The 13,735-nt window shown below is 41.5% G+C and overlaps 1 pseudogene; it reads left to right on the top strand.

Annotated features, from left to right (window-relative positions):
- Positions 1–11,174: 11,174 nt before the first annotated feature.
- On the top strand, positions 11,175–13,481 carry LOC144287616 (Y-box-binding protein 1 pseudogene; annotated as a pseudogene).
- Positions 13,482–13,735: the final 254 nt, after the last annotated feature.

Genomic DNA, 13,735 nt, shown 5'->3' on the forward strand with positions numbered 1-13,735 from the left:
TATAGGCATAGCTGCAAGAAATAGGAGCACCTGGGTGCCTCAGTTGGTTAAGCATCTGCCTTGGGCTCAGGTCATGATTCCATGACCAGTTCGATACTGGAATCGAACCCTACATTGGGCTCTCTGCTCAGCAAAGGGCCTGTTTCTCCCTCTCCCTATGCCTGTTGCTCTGCCTACTTGCGTGCTCTCTCTCTTTCTGTCAAATAAACAAATAAAATCTTAATAAATAAATGAAAAAAATACAAGATCATCCATAAATACAAGAAAGGAAGTCAAAGTATGTGGTTTAAAAACAAAGGAAATTTATTTTCTTATAGTTCTGGAAACCAGAAATCCAAAATCAAGGAGTTGACAGGGCCATACTCTCACTGAAGGTCATACTCTCTAGAAAAGAATCCTTCCTTGATTTTCCCTCCTTTTTGGTGGCCCCTAGCAATCCTTGGCATTCCTTAGCCTGTAGTACATCTAATCTCTGCTTCTATCTTTGTGTAGCATTCTTCTATGTGTCCTCTCTTCTTCTTAACCAATTATATCTGTGAAGACCCTATTTCCAAGTAAAGTCACATTCTGAGGCTCTGAGCAGACTTGAATTTTGGGGTGAGGGGATTATTTAATCCATCACAATAATTTAGCCCCTAAAATTTGGAAGAAGAAGAAAGAAGCCTAGTACACACACATACACACACACACAAAGAGAACCTATTAGATAGAATAACCTCTAGAACACAAAGTGAGAGAATTAATAGAAGACATTTTAAAAATATATCACCATCAAAACTCTTAGACCAACCACACACAAAAATCTTAGTAAGGATTGGAAACTCCTAGAAAGGGCAACCCCGGTGACCCTGTGGTTTAGCATCTGCCTTCAGCCCAGGGTGTGATCCTGAAGACCCAGGATCGAGTCTCACATCAGGCTCCCCACAAGGAGCCTGCTTCTCCACCTGGCTGTGTCTCTGCCCCTCTCTCTCTCTGTGTCTCTCATGAATAAAGAAATAAATCTTTAAAAGAAAAGAAAAAGAAACTCCTATAAAATCTTAGTAAATGCGAGCAAAAATTTATAAACTTTAATACTTTATCTAATAGCTCTATACGAAGAGAGAGAGAGAGAGATGATACTCTGCCTAACAAATAGGACATTGTTTTTCAAGTACTCATGGAATATTTTTAATAATCTACCAAATCCTAGTTCACAAAGTTTTACAAATTCCTAAGAACTGTTATCATATATTTCATGTTCTCCGACTTAGTGCAATTAAGTTGAAAGTCCACAATAAACAGATTTTTCCAAGTCATGTGCTTAGAAACAACAAAATGTGTCTCTAAATTAATTATGGTAAAGACAAAATCATCACAAAAGTTCCAAATTACCCCAAACAAGACAATAATGAAAATGCTACGTTGGGATCCCTGGGTGGCGCAGCGGTTTGGCGCCTGCCTTTGGCCCAGGGCGCGATCCTGGAGACCCAGGATCGAATCCCACGTCGGGCTCCCGGTGCATGGAGCCTGCTTCTCCCTCTGCCTGTGTCTCTGCCTCTCTCTCTCTCTCTCTGGCTATCATAAATAAATAAAAATTAGAAAAAAGAAAATATAAGAAAAAAAAGAAAAAGAAAAAGAAAATGCTACGTTATCAGGACACATGGGTGGCTCAGTGGTTGAGTGTCTGCTTTGGGCTCAGGTCGTGATCCCGGGATCCTGGGATTGACTCCCACTTCTCTCTCTGCCTGTGTCTCTGCTTCTCTCTCTGTGTCTCTCATGAATAAATAAATAAAATCTTTTTAAAAGTGCTACATTATCATAATTTGTGTAATACTGCTAAAGCAAGTTAAGTAAATGATGCATTCAGCTCAGGATGCTAGAAACACTATAATGCAGTAATAAAGAAACAGAAGGAAAGAAATAATGAAACACTGAGCAGAAATTACTGTATTGGGAGTGGCAAAGAAAAATGAGGGATCTAGAACAAAAAGTTTATTATTGATAGAAGTTACAAAACAGACAAAAAATAGAGCAAACTTTAAAAAATTGAGAAAAGACATACTAGAATTTAAAAGAAGCACACAACTGGGGTACCTTGGTGGCTCAATCAGCTGAGTGGACGACTTTTGATTTTGGCTTAGGTCATGATCTCAGGGTCCTAAAATAGAGTCTCTTGGTAGGCTCCCTGCTGGCATAGAGTCTGCTTGAGAGTCTCTCTCTCCCTCTCCCTTTGCCCCACCCCTGCTCACTCTCTAAAAAAATTAATTAAATTAAAAAATAAAAGCACACAACTACAAATATGGTGCAGGTGTTTTCATTTATAAAACACTGTCTTTATACCAATTAAATTTAAAAGTAGGGATGATCTCCCTCTACCTATGTCTCTGCCTCTCTATCTCTCATAAATAAATAAATCTTTTTTAAAAAGTAGGGATGAAAAGAAAAATAGAATGCTTGAGTAGGCTATTATTAGCTATTAAAGAAAGCAAATTAGTAATTATGTGTCTCTTCTTTAAAAAAAAAAAGCCACCTGGCCCCCACAGATTTGTAATCCCTGCTTTATACAAAGTACTTCAGAGTATTTTTTAAAAGAGAAAAATCTAAAAAAAAAAAAAAAAAAAAAGAGGAAAATCTCTGACTCATTTTAAGAAGCTTGATGCTAAAAATCGCAAAGAAAAAGATCATCAAATAAATTATGAGGATAGATAAAGCAGTTTTAAATGGAATTATTTCCAAATCAAATTCATTCAGCTAAAAATGAAAGGTAACCAAGAAGATGGGACCCAGGGCTACAAGGATAGATCAACATCAGAACATCTTTCAGTGAGGGAGATCCCTGGGTGGCTCAGTGGTTTAGCGCCTTCCTTTGGCCCAGGGCTGATCCTGGAGTCTCGGGAACAAGTCCCACATCAGGCTCCTGCATAGAGCCTGCTTCTCCCTCTGCCTGTGTCTCTGACTCTCAATCCCTTTCTGTCTCTCATGAATAAATGAATAAAATCTTTTAAAAAAATATTTCAGGGGATCCCTGGATGGCTCAGTGGTTTAGTGCCTGCCTTCGGTCCAGGGCATGGTCTTGGAGTCTCGGGATCGAGTCCCACATCAGGCTCCCTGCATGAAATCTGCTTCTCCCTCTGCCTGTGTCTCTGCCTCTCTCTCTCTCTCTCTCTCTGTCTCATGAATAAATAAATAAATAAAATATTTAAAAATAAAATAAATAAAATAAATTTAAAAAAATTTTTCAATGAAATACATCAAATTAACAGGTGGATGAAAAATCATTCTGACATATTCAACCCCTAAATAAAATACAGCTCTCATTCATGTTTAAAAGAAAATATAATCTCAGCAAAATATGAAAGCAAACTGCTTTAACTTGGTAATTGGTATTTATCAAAACTTCTATGTTGAAGATGGTAGTGTCCAGTAGTCCCCTTTCCCTCTTGGAAATTGCCCAAAGCCACCACCACCAAATAAGAAACAGAAAAGCTAATTACAGGGATCCCTGGGTGGCGCAGCGGTTAGCGCCTGCCTTTGGCCCGGGGCGCGATCCTGGAGACCCGGGATCGAATCCCACGTCGGGCTCCCGGTGCATGGAGCCTGCTTCTCCCTCTGCCTGTGTCTCTGCCTCTCTCTCTCTGTGTGACTATCATAAACAAACAAACAAACAAACAAAAACCAAATATGTCCTCCTCCTCAAAATAAAGGCCCAGACAGGAGGTCTTTAAAAAAAAAAAAAGAAAGAAAAGCTAATTACAACCTTAGCAAAATGTAGGGGAATGTTGAATCTCCAATTCCCAAAGTAAGTGGGAGAGATGCCAAACAGCAGAGGAAAGAGAAGATGCCTGCTAATGCACATCACACATCTTAAAAAAAAAAAAAAATGCATCACGATACTTCTTCAAGGTCAGAGGTATTTCCTACATCGCAGAATCCAAATACCTTGTTTGCAACAAGAAGGAGAAGCATTCACTGGTGACAGATACTTAGGACACACTTTGGTTCCAAGAGGCAAAAGATATGGATGGGCCCAAAACACAATTCACGTATTTATTAACTATCATTTCCTGGAAGCAATTTATCACCATGTCTGAGGTAGAGAAGATGAACAGTCTTATCATTACGTGTCTCCCTTTGCCCGGGAGAAGTAAAACCTAGACTACTTCATACAAATCCTTGGACTATAAGAAACATGATAATCAGTATGAAACACAACCCTGTCTATTCCTTTATACAAATGTCCTACAAGAAAAATTTTAGGAAACCTTCACCTCATTCAAAGATATGTAATCAAAAAGGACAGAATCAAGTGGCCAATAAGCATATGAAACAGTGTGTAACATGATTTGTCATCAAAGAAATGCAAATTAAAACCTGAAAGAGATACCACTACTATGCTGCACATTCCATTAAAATGAAAAACAATGGACAGTCTCAAGGGTTGCAGGCATTTGGAGTAGCTGTAACTCTCATGCGTTGTTGGTCAGCATGAAACGGAACAACTACTTTGGAAAACTGCTTGGTAATATGTTAAAAAGTTAAATCTATGTCTGCTCCATGATCTAGCAATTCTACTCCCAGGTATGGTATCAGAGAGATGAAAACATATGTCCACAAAAAGCCTCATACAATAATGTATGTAGCAGCTTTATTCATAATAGCCACAAACTTAAAATGTCTCAACAGCAGAATGGATTTTTAAAAAAAAGCTATGATAAACTAATTCATATAATGATTTTTAAAATGCAAACACGGGGATCCCTGGGTGGCGCAGTGGTTTGGCGCCTGCCTTTGTCCCAGGGCGCAATCCTGGAGACCCGGGATCGAATCCCACGTCGGGCTCCTGGTGCATGGAGCCTGCTTCTCCCTCTGCCTATGTCTCTACCTCTCTCTCTCTCTCTGTGACTATCATAAATAAATAAAAATAAAAAAATTAAAAAATAAAAATAAAAAAATAAAATGCAAACACAAAGGACTATGTACGGTAACAACAAATGTGAATATACTTAATAATACAGAACTGTACACTTAAAATGATTAAAATAATAAATTCTCATTATATATATTTTACCACAATTAAAAATAATAATACAAAAGACTATTTTTCCTGGATAATTCCATTTACATGAAGAAGTTCAAGAAGAACAACACTAATTTATAGTGATAGAGGTCTGAATGAAATTATCTCCGGGTAAGGGGTATTATCTGTGAAGAGTATATGGGATCCTATATATTGGAAATGTTATGTATTTTGATCTGGTAATGGACCATAGATCATTACATATTTATTTATTTTTAAGATTTTATTTATTTATTCATGAGAGACACACACAGCGAGAGGCAGAGATACAGGCAGAGGGAGAAGCATGCCCCATACAGGGAGCCTGATGTGGGACTCCATCCCAGGACTCCAGGATCACACCCCGGGCTGAAGGCAGGCGCTTAACTGCTGAGCTATCCAGGCGTCCCTCATCATTACATGTTGAGATATTGCATATATTGTGTGATTATAGTGTATGCTTAGTATCTAGCACTTTCCTGTAAATATGCAATACACCAAAAGAACATAGTAGAGATAAAGAGCCTAGGAAGGGGCAGCCCGGGTGGCTCAGCAGTATAGCAATGCCTTCAGTCCAGGGCATGATCCTGGAGACCCGGAATCGAGTCCCACATCGGGCTCAATGCATGGAGCCTGCTTCTCTCTCTGCCTGTGTCTCTACCCTTCTCTCTGTGTGTCTCTCATGAATAAATAAATAAAATCTTAAAAAAAAAAAAAGGGCCTAGGAAGGAAATGGGGAAATAAAAATGAGAGTTGAAAGCTGACAGAACTCAGGAAAAATGTGGAAGAAAAAAAAGCCATTACAGCAATGAAGGGCAAACTGGAGGAGAATCATGCTGAAAACCTAGAAAGACAAATAAGGTATAGGAATCAGAAAAGAAAGCAAAATGAAATTAACAAAATGTTTTTAAAAATTGGAATGTGAGGGCAGCCCTGGTGGCTCAGCGGTTTAGCGCCGCCTTCAGCCTGGGGTGTGATCCTGGAGGCCCGGGATGGAGTCCCACGTCAGGCTCCCTGCGTGGAGCCTGCTTCTCCCTCTGCCTGTGTCTGCTGTGCTCTCTTTCTCTCTGTGTTTCTAATTAATAAATAAATTTTTAAAATCTTAAAAAAAATTGGAATGTGAGTTGTGGCTACATGGGTGTGTTTGTTTTGTGATAATTCAATGAGCATGCCTTTATGATTTGTGCAGTTTTCATAGGTATGTTATAACTCAATAAAAATGTTTATTAAAATAAAGATTGGCAGAAAAAAATGGATGTGAAGGACAGGCAACCAATATCCAATTATACACACAGTTCTGAGTTCCCAACAGAGAAATGGAAATACAGAAAGAAAACATATGTATCAATCGATACATCAATACGTAAGACAATTCTCTAAGATTAAAAGAGGGCTTGAATCTGTCTGTACCTTTTTTTAAGCTTTTATTTATTTATTTATTTATTTATTTATTTATTTATTTATTTATTTGAGTGAGGAGGCAGAGGGAGAAGCCGACTCCCTACTGAGCAGGGAGGCCAAGTCAGGGCTCAATCCCAGGACCCCAGGATCATGACCCTAGGATCATGACCTGAGCTGAAGGCAGGTGCTTAACATGGGTGGCAGAGCCACCTAGGCGTTGTCATGAATCTGTACCTTAAAAGAAGACACTTTGTGTCAGGAAAAATAGCCTCAGTCAGAACTGTCACTCTTGAGACATATCCAAGTAAAAGTGCCAAATTCTAAGCAAAAGAAGTAATACTACTGACGGCCAAAAAGAAAATTCAAATCATTTATACGAGGAAATTGGGCTGGGTCATCATTGCTAAGCATTCAATGCTATATGGCAACTGAGCAATATTTCTTTAAGAATAAAGGCCACAGGGATCCCTGGGTGGCGCAGTGGTTTGGCGCCTGTCTTTGGCCCAGGGCGCGATACTGGAGACCCATGATCGAATCCCACATCAGGCTCCCGGTGCATGGAGCCTGCTTCTCCCTCTGCCTGTGTCTCTGCCTCTCTCTCTCTCTCTCTCTGTGACTATCATAAATAAATAAATAAATAAATAAATAAATAAATAAATAAATAGTTAAAAAAAAAAGAATATAGGCCACAGATCAGTCATTTTTGATGTGCAAGAACACCAAAGCATTGTTCCTATCTATGGGTCATTCTTGAAGAAATTTTTTTCTGGACTCATATATTTGCCTCCAAGAAAAATAATCTTTTTTTAAATTTTTATTTATTTATGGTAGTCACACAGAGAGAGAAGGAGAGGCAGAGACACAGGCAGAGGGAGAAGCAGGCTCCATGCACCAGAAGCCGGACGTGGGATTCGATCTGGATCCCCAGAATCGCGCCCTGGGCCAAAGGCAGGCGCCAAACCACTACGCCACCCAGGGATCCCCCAAGAAAAATAGTCTTGTGAAGCTTCACTTCTCATTAGATCTTCCCTCCCCTTCGATGATCCCCTTTGTCACAATCCTAAATCTCTAGTCCTTCAAACTTCTAGAAATCCTAAATGGTTGGATTCACTACTGTCAGGACCCCCATTATAATACCTAGCTAAAATAATTATCAACACTTCATTCTATTTTTTAAAAAAGATTTTATTTTATTCATTCATGAGAGACACAGAAAGAGAGAGGCAGAGACACAGGCAGAGAGAGAAGCAGGCTCCATGCAGGGAACCTGATGCGGGACTCGATTCTGGGTCTCCAGGATCACACCCTGGGCCGAAGGCAGGCACCAAACCACCGAGCCACCGAGGGGCCCTCAACGCTTCATTCTAAAAAGAAATGTGTTTACACAAATCACTTGTTTTTAAACACTTTTTTATTTTGACATAATTTTACACTTAAATGTTACAAAGAGACCCTTCCTCCATGCAGTGACCTGGATTGAGGGTGATTGTGGGGATGCAGCATCCATCTTCAGCCACAAGGAGGCAGGACACATCTAAAGTTGCAGGGAGCGAGAAGCTGAGTGCCTTATAACTTCGTGGAGTGAGTATACAGACGCACACTGCCTCCTTCTGGACTTCCTTTATTCTTTGTTTAAGTTTTTCTTTAATTTCCAGTTAATTAACATACAAGGTACTATTAGTTTCAGATGTACAATATAGAGATTCAACACTTCCATACAACATCTTAAACAAGACATACGTATACAGGTACCCCCCTCTTTCAATAGTTCATGACATGCCACTTCACTTTTATGAGAGACCAACATTAGTCCCTGTTTACTCTAACCAAAAGAAATCTGATGAGGATTTTCTCTTTTTTGAGGAAAAAAGTGAAAATAGCACTCAGCATTTGTTTTGCAGTGAGCCCTCATAAAGACAACACGCACTGTGAGCTGTAAGAGTGGCACCACCAAGTCCCTTCCCCAGAACTACACCCAGCATTGCAGCCAGAAGCCACCAGAGATTTGAAATGTGTCTCTGAGCATCTGTGCTTTATTTCGATTTATTTTGTGCATCCATTAGCAAGATGTGTCCTGAGGTACAAGAGAGGTAAATTTGGGGATCTGGGAGTGCTGAAAACATTTTTCATGTAAATAAATGTACTTGTTTCTTTGCTCTACATCATTTTAGCTTACAAAAGATTTTTATAGGAATGCCCTATTTTCAGATATTGGGGGAACCCTATATCCTATTGTGAGGAGTTCAAATATAATACAAAATATTCTTATATACTCTTCATCCAGAGTGGCCAATTTACCTCTTTTGGTTTATCATTCTCTCTGAAAGATTTCAAGAGCCAGTGTGACTTGGCTATTTTGCCAAAAGAAAAGCATGTTCCAGAAAGGGGCTGCTTCTTTTTTCTGGGTCCTGTAAAGAGACCACATGAATCAAAGCCATACCAAGGGGCACCTGGGTGGCTCAGTGATTGAGTGTCTGCCTTTGGCTCAGGTCGTGATCCCGGGGTCCTGGGATTGAGTCCTACATTGGGCTCTCCACACGGAACCTGCTTCTGTCTCTGCCTCTCTGGATCGTGCATCAGGCTCCTCTCAGGGAACCTGCTTCTCCCTCTGCCTATGTCTCTGCCTCTCTCTGTGTGTCTCTCATGAATAAATAAATAAAAATATATTTTTTAAAAGGAGCCACAGCAAACATACAACTGACGTAAAACATAAACAATAGACTTTTCTATCATAACTATGGTATTTGGGGGATTGTTTGATACTTCAGCATAATCTGGTGAAAGCCAACTGATACAATTTCTGGTTCCAGCCACTCTGGTACTTCTAGACTGTGTATTCATTCCCAAAAGCCATCTTGCCCTTTGGAATAAAGACTTGATGTGTGCTTGAGAGAGAGAAGGACTAGCTTTCACAAGGAACAGGGTCAAGGAACAGAACCAGCTCCTGAACCCTACATCCCCTTACTATTGCAGGTGAAGGTAAAATTAGGAGGCAAGAGAACAAGAAAGAAGGAAACTCCAAGCAACAGCATATATCCCTAAAAGAATGGGAAATTTCCTATGAATTTGTTTGGGTTTCTATCCTTTTCTTAAAAAAAAATTTATTTACTTATTCTTAAAATTTATTTATCATTTTAGAATATATAAATATATTTATTATTTATTTATTTAGAGAATGTGAGCACTAGGAGGAGCAGAGGGAGAGGGAGAGGGAAAGAATCTCAAGTAGACTCCAAGCCAAGTGCAGGCCTGGAGCCCAACATGGGGCTCAGTGTGGGGTCAATCTCAAGACCCTGAGATCATGATCGGATCCAAAATCATGAGTCAGATCTACTCAACCTACTGAGCATGCACCCCTTCTATCCTTTTCTAAGCAACAGTGACTGTCCTGTCTTGAGCTGGCTGGGATCCTAGTATTGGTTGAAGAAAGCTAAGATCCCAGAATCTAAATGGAGAGCCTGTAAGTGAAGAGGACATATCTCCCTGAGAGACAACAATCCAAATTATTCAAAGGAATATAAAGGTGCTATCCTTTGTTCCGAAGTATCTGCATCTTCAAACCTTGACTCTTCAGTTTAGGGAGAAAGAACCTTTTGAAGTAAAGCATCCTAAAAAAATAATAATTTAAAAAAGTTTTCCTAAAAGCGTGGTCATAGAACTAGTTGGTAAAGGGGGTAATTGGTGCTTTTCACATCAGACATCTATTTGTATTAGACATGTTACTCTTCTGACTGGAATATCTTCCTTTTGGGGAGTCTCCCTCCCTTTCCCATGCAGTTGTGTTGGGTACTGAACTACTGACTATATCTCTATCACAGCCCCTTTTGCTACCACCACCATAGGGTACATCATATATGTGACCCATGCTAGGTCCAGTCCATTCCCTCTCACAGGAATTGGAATCTGGAGTAGAATTCTATAGGGCTGGAGAAAGAAGAGGATGAATTGTCCTGTGGCAGAAAGATTGACCTGAGTTACAGAGAAACTCTGGCACTCACCTGGTTACTGTCTCTCATGAAGCCTGATTGATTTCTCCTTTGATAATGTGAGCTATCCATGATCCTGCCTGTCACCCCACCATTTACGTTAACAGGCTAACAGAATCAGTTTCTGTTATTGACAAACAAAGAATGGAAATGTAATTAATACAGACATTTGTACCAGAAAATGGGCACCCTTGGGGAAATGTGGGGTGTTTGGAATGAGTTATTTGGCTAATATGAGGCAGGAGAATCTGAGGCTCCCATTAATATTCACTGGCACTGTTCTTTCACTAAGGTTGGGGCTCTGGGAGCCTCATAGTTGCTGCACAATGGTTGTTTTTCACCCAACACACAACTTAAAACGAGAGAACGAGAACAAATCTCAGAGCAGTGCATCTCAAAGATGTATGGTCCCCAGACCAGTGGCATTGGCCTCCCCTGGGAATTTGTTAGAGATGCAAATTTTCTAGCCCTCACCCAGACCCACTAAATCAGAAACTCTAGGGGAGGACACAGCTCTCTGGGGTTTGGTATGTCCTCCAGGGGACGCTGATGAAAGTTTGAGAGGAACTGGTGTATAGGAACTGAAGACCTCAAACCGTCCTGAAATAACTTCTCACCCTTTTTTCATTGGCTGAGGACACTTTGCCACCTTTGCATGTGAGAACTAATAATTTCCCCCAGAAGCCAAGTCACACTGCTGCTATGGCAACCAGCTACATTTCTCATGGCCTTGGTAAGGGGACAAGAAGGCAATGGCGAATATTGGTACATCAGAGTTAGAAGCCTAGAAGTTGTAGAAACTCGTTATCTGATATCCTCCCAAATTGGGAGAAAATGGGAATAGACTTTGAGGTTGCTAGGTCAGGAACATAGTCCCTACTATTCTATCCAGCAGAAAGTATAGATATGGGCACCTCCCGGAGATCATGTATTCAGAGGATAACAAGTCAGGAAAAGACTGTTCAATGTAAAAGTGTACTGAACTTTGTCCCACAACAAATTATATCCCCAAAGTCAGAAGCTCTTTAACAAGTATAAAGGAAGGAATTCAGACACTTGAGGACGAGAGTATAAAGGACTGGATACATTAATAAAAACAATGTTGATAACAACAACAACAAAAAAGGATTGGATAGATTATGCTCACCTAGTCCAGGTGCCTCCTCACCACATCTTTGATATAAACTTTCATTTTAGGGATCCCTGGGTGGCACAGCGGTTTTGCACCTGCCTTTGGCCCAGGGTGCGATCCTGGAGACTCGGGATCGAATCCCATATCGGGCTCCTAGTGCATGGAGCCTACTTCTCCCTCTGCCTGTGTCTCTGCCTCTCTCTCTCTCTCATAAATAAATAAATAAAAATTAAAAAAAAACTTTCATTTTAGTAATGAAAAGTATATGTTGTTAAGGGGTGTCACTATGGCTTTATGGTAGGAAGGTGAAGCCACTCTAGATAGTGTGAGCAGTAAGATAATTACACTCAACTAGACACTTGCAAAATCACTGAAAGAGATGGAGGAGCGTGAGCAGAAGGGCAGCCTCAGAGCCAAGAAGTTCTGGAGTTTGATACTCTGATAAGAAAAAAAGCCACCATTGTCTCAACAGCCACTTGACATTGTTGAAAGTTGTGATTAGAGAGAGCCCTGAGCAGCCCCACCGCCGCCGCCGGCCTAGTTACCATCACACCCCAGTCACCATCCCCGCAGCCGCGAGCAGCCAGGCCGAGACCCAGCAGCCGCCCGCCCCCCTCCCGCCACGGGCAGCGGCGCAGGGAGCGGTGGCCCTGGCGGCCTCACATCGGCGGCGCCTGCCGGCGGGGACAAGGTCATCGCAAGGAAGGTTTTGGGAACAGTAAAATGGTTCAGTGTAAGAAACGGATATGGGGGATCCCTGGGTGGCGCAGCGGTTTGGCGCCTGCCTTTGGCCCAGGGCGCGATCCTGGAGACCCGGGATCGAGTCCCACGTCGGGCTCCCGGTGCATGGAGCCTGCTTCTCCCTCTGCCTGTGTCTCTACCCCTCTCTCTCTCTCTGACTATCATAAATTAAAAAAAAGAAAGAAAGAAAGAAAAAAAAAGAAACGGATATGGTCTCATCAACAGGAATGACACCAAGGAAGATGCATTTGCACACCAGACTGCCATAAAGAAGAATAACCCCAGGAAGTACCTTTGCAGCGTAGGAGATGGAGACACTGTGGAGTTTGATGTTGCTGAAGGAGAAAAGGGTGCGGAGGCAGCCAGTGTTACAGGCCCGGTAGGCCCTGGTGGAGTTCCAGTGCAGGGCAGTACATATGCAGCCCACCGTAACCATTATAGACGCTATCCACGTCGCAGGGGTCCTCCACGCAATTACCAGCAGAATTACCGGAATGGTGAGAGTGGGGAAAAGATCGAGGGGTCGGAAAGTGCTCCCGAAGGCCAGGCCCAGCAGCGCCGGCCCCTTTGGCGGAGACCCTACGGGGCGGCGACCACAGTATTCCAACCCTCCTGTGCAGGGAGAAGTGATGGAAGGTGCTGACAGCCAGGGTGCAGGAGGACAAGGTAGACCAGTGAGACAGAATATGTATCGAGGTTATAGACCACGATTCCGTAGGGGTCCTCCTCGCCAAAGACAGCCTAAAGAGGATGGAAAGGAGGAAGATAAGGAAAATCAAGGAGATGAGACCCAAGGTCAGCAGCCACCTCAACGTCGGTACCGCCGCAACTTCAATTACCGACGCAGACGCCCAGAAAACCCTAAACCACAAGATGGCAAAGAGACAAAAGCAGCGGATCCACCAGCTGAGAATTGGTGCGCTCCGAGGCTGAGCAGGGCGGGGATGAGTGAATGCCCGCTTACCATCTCTACCATCATCCGGGTTAGTCATCCAACATGAAGAAATGAAGATGAAATTCCGGCAATAAGAAATGAACAAAAGATTGGAGCTGAAGACCTTAATAAGTGCTTGCTTTTTGCCCATTGACCAGATAAATAGAACTATCTGCATTATCTATGCAGCGTGGGGTTTTTATTATTTTTACCTAAAGACGTCTCTTTTTGGTAATGATAAACGTGTTTGTTTTTTGTTTTGTTTTTTTTTTTAAAGCCTGGTTTTTCTCAATACACCTTTAAAGGTTTTTAAGTTGTTTCATATCTGGTCAAGTTGAGATTTTTAAGAACCTCATTTTTAATTTGTAATAAAAGGTTACAACTTGATTTTTTCAAGAAAGTCAACAAACGGCAAGCACCCGTTAATAAAGGTCTTAAATAATTAAAAAAAAATAAAAGAAAGTTGTGATTAGCACGCTTAGGTCGGGACTCCTGGGTGGCTCAGT

The sequence above is a fragment of the Canis aureus genome, chromosome 17, assembly GCF_053574225.1.
Source record: "Canis aureus isolate CA01 chromosome 17, VMU_Caureus_v.1.0, whole genome shotgun sequence".
In the NCBI taxonomy this organism is placed as follows: Eukaryota; Metazoa; Chordata; class Mammalia; order Carnivora; family Canidae; genus Canis; species Canis aureus.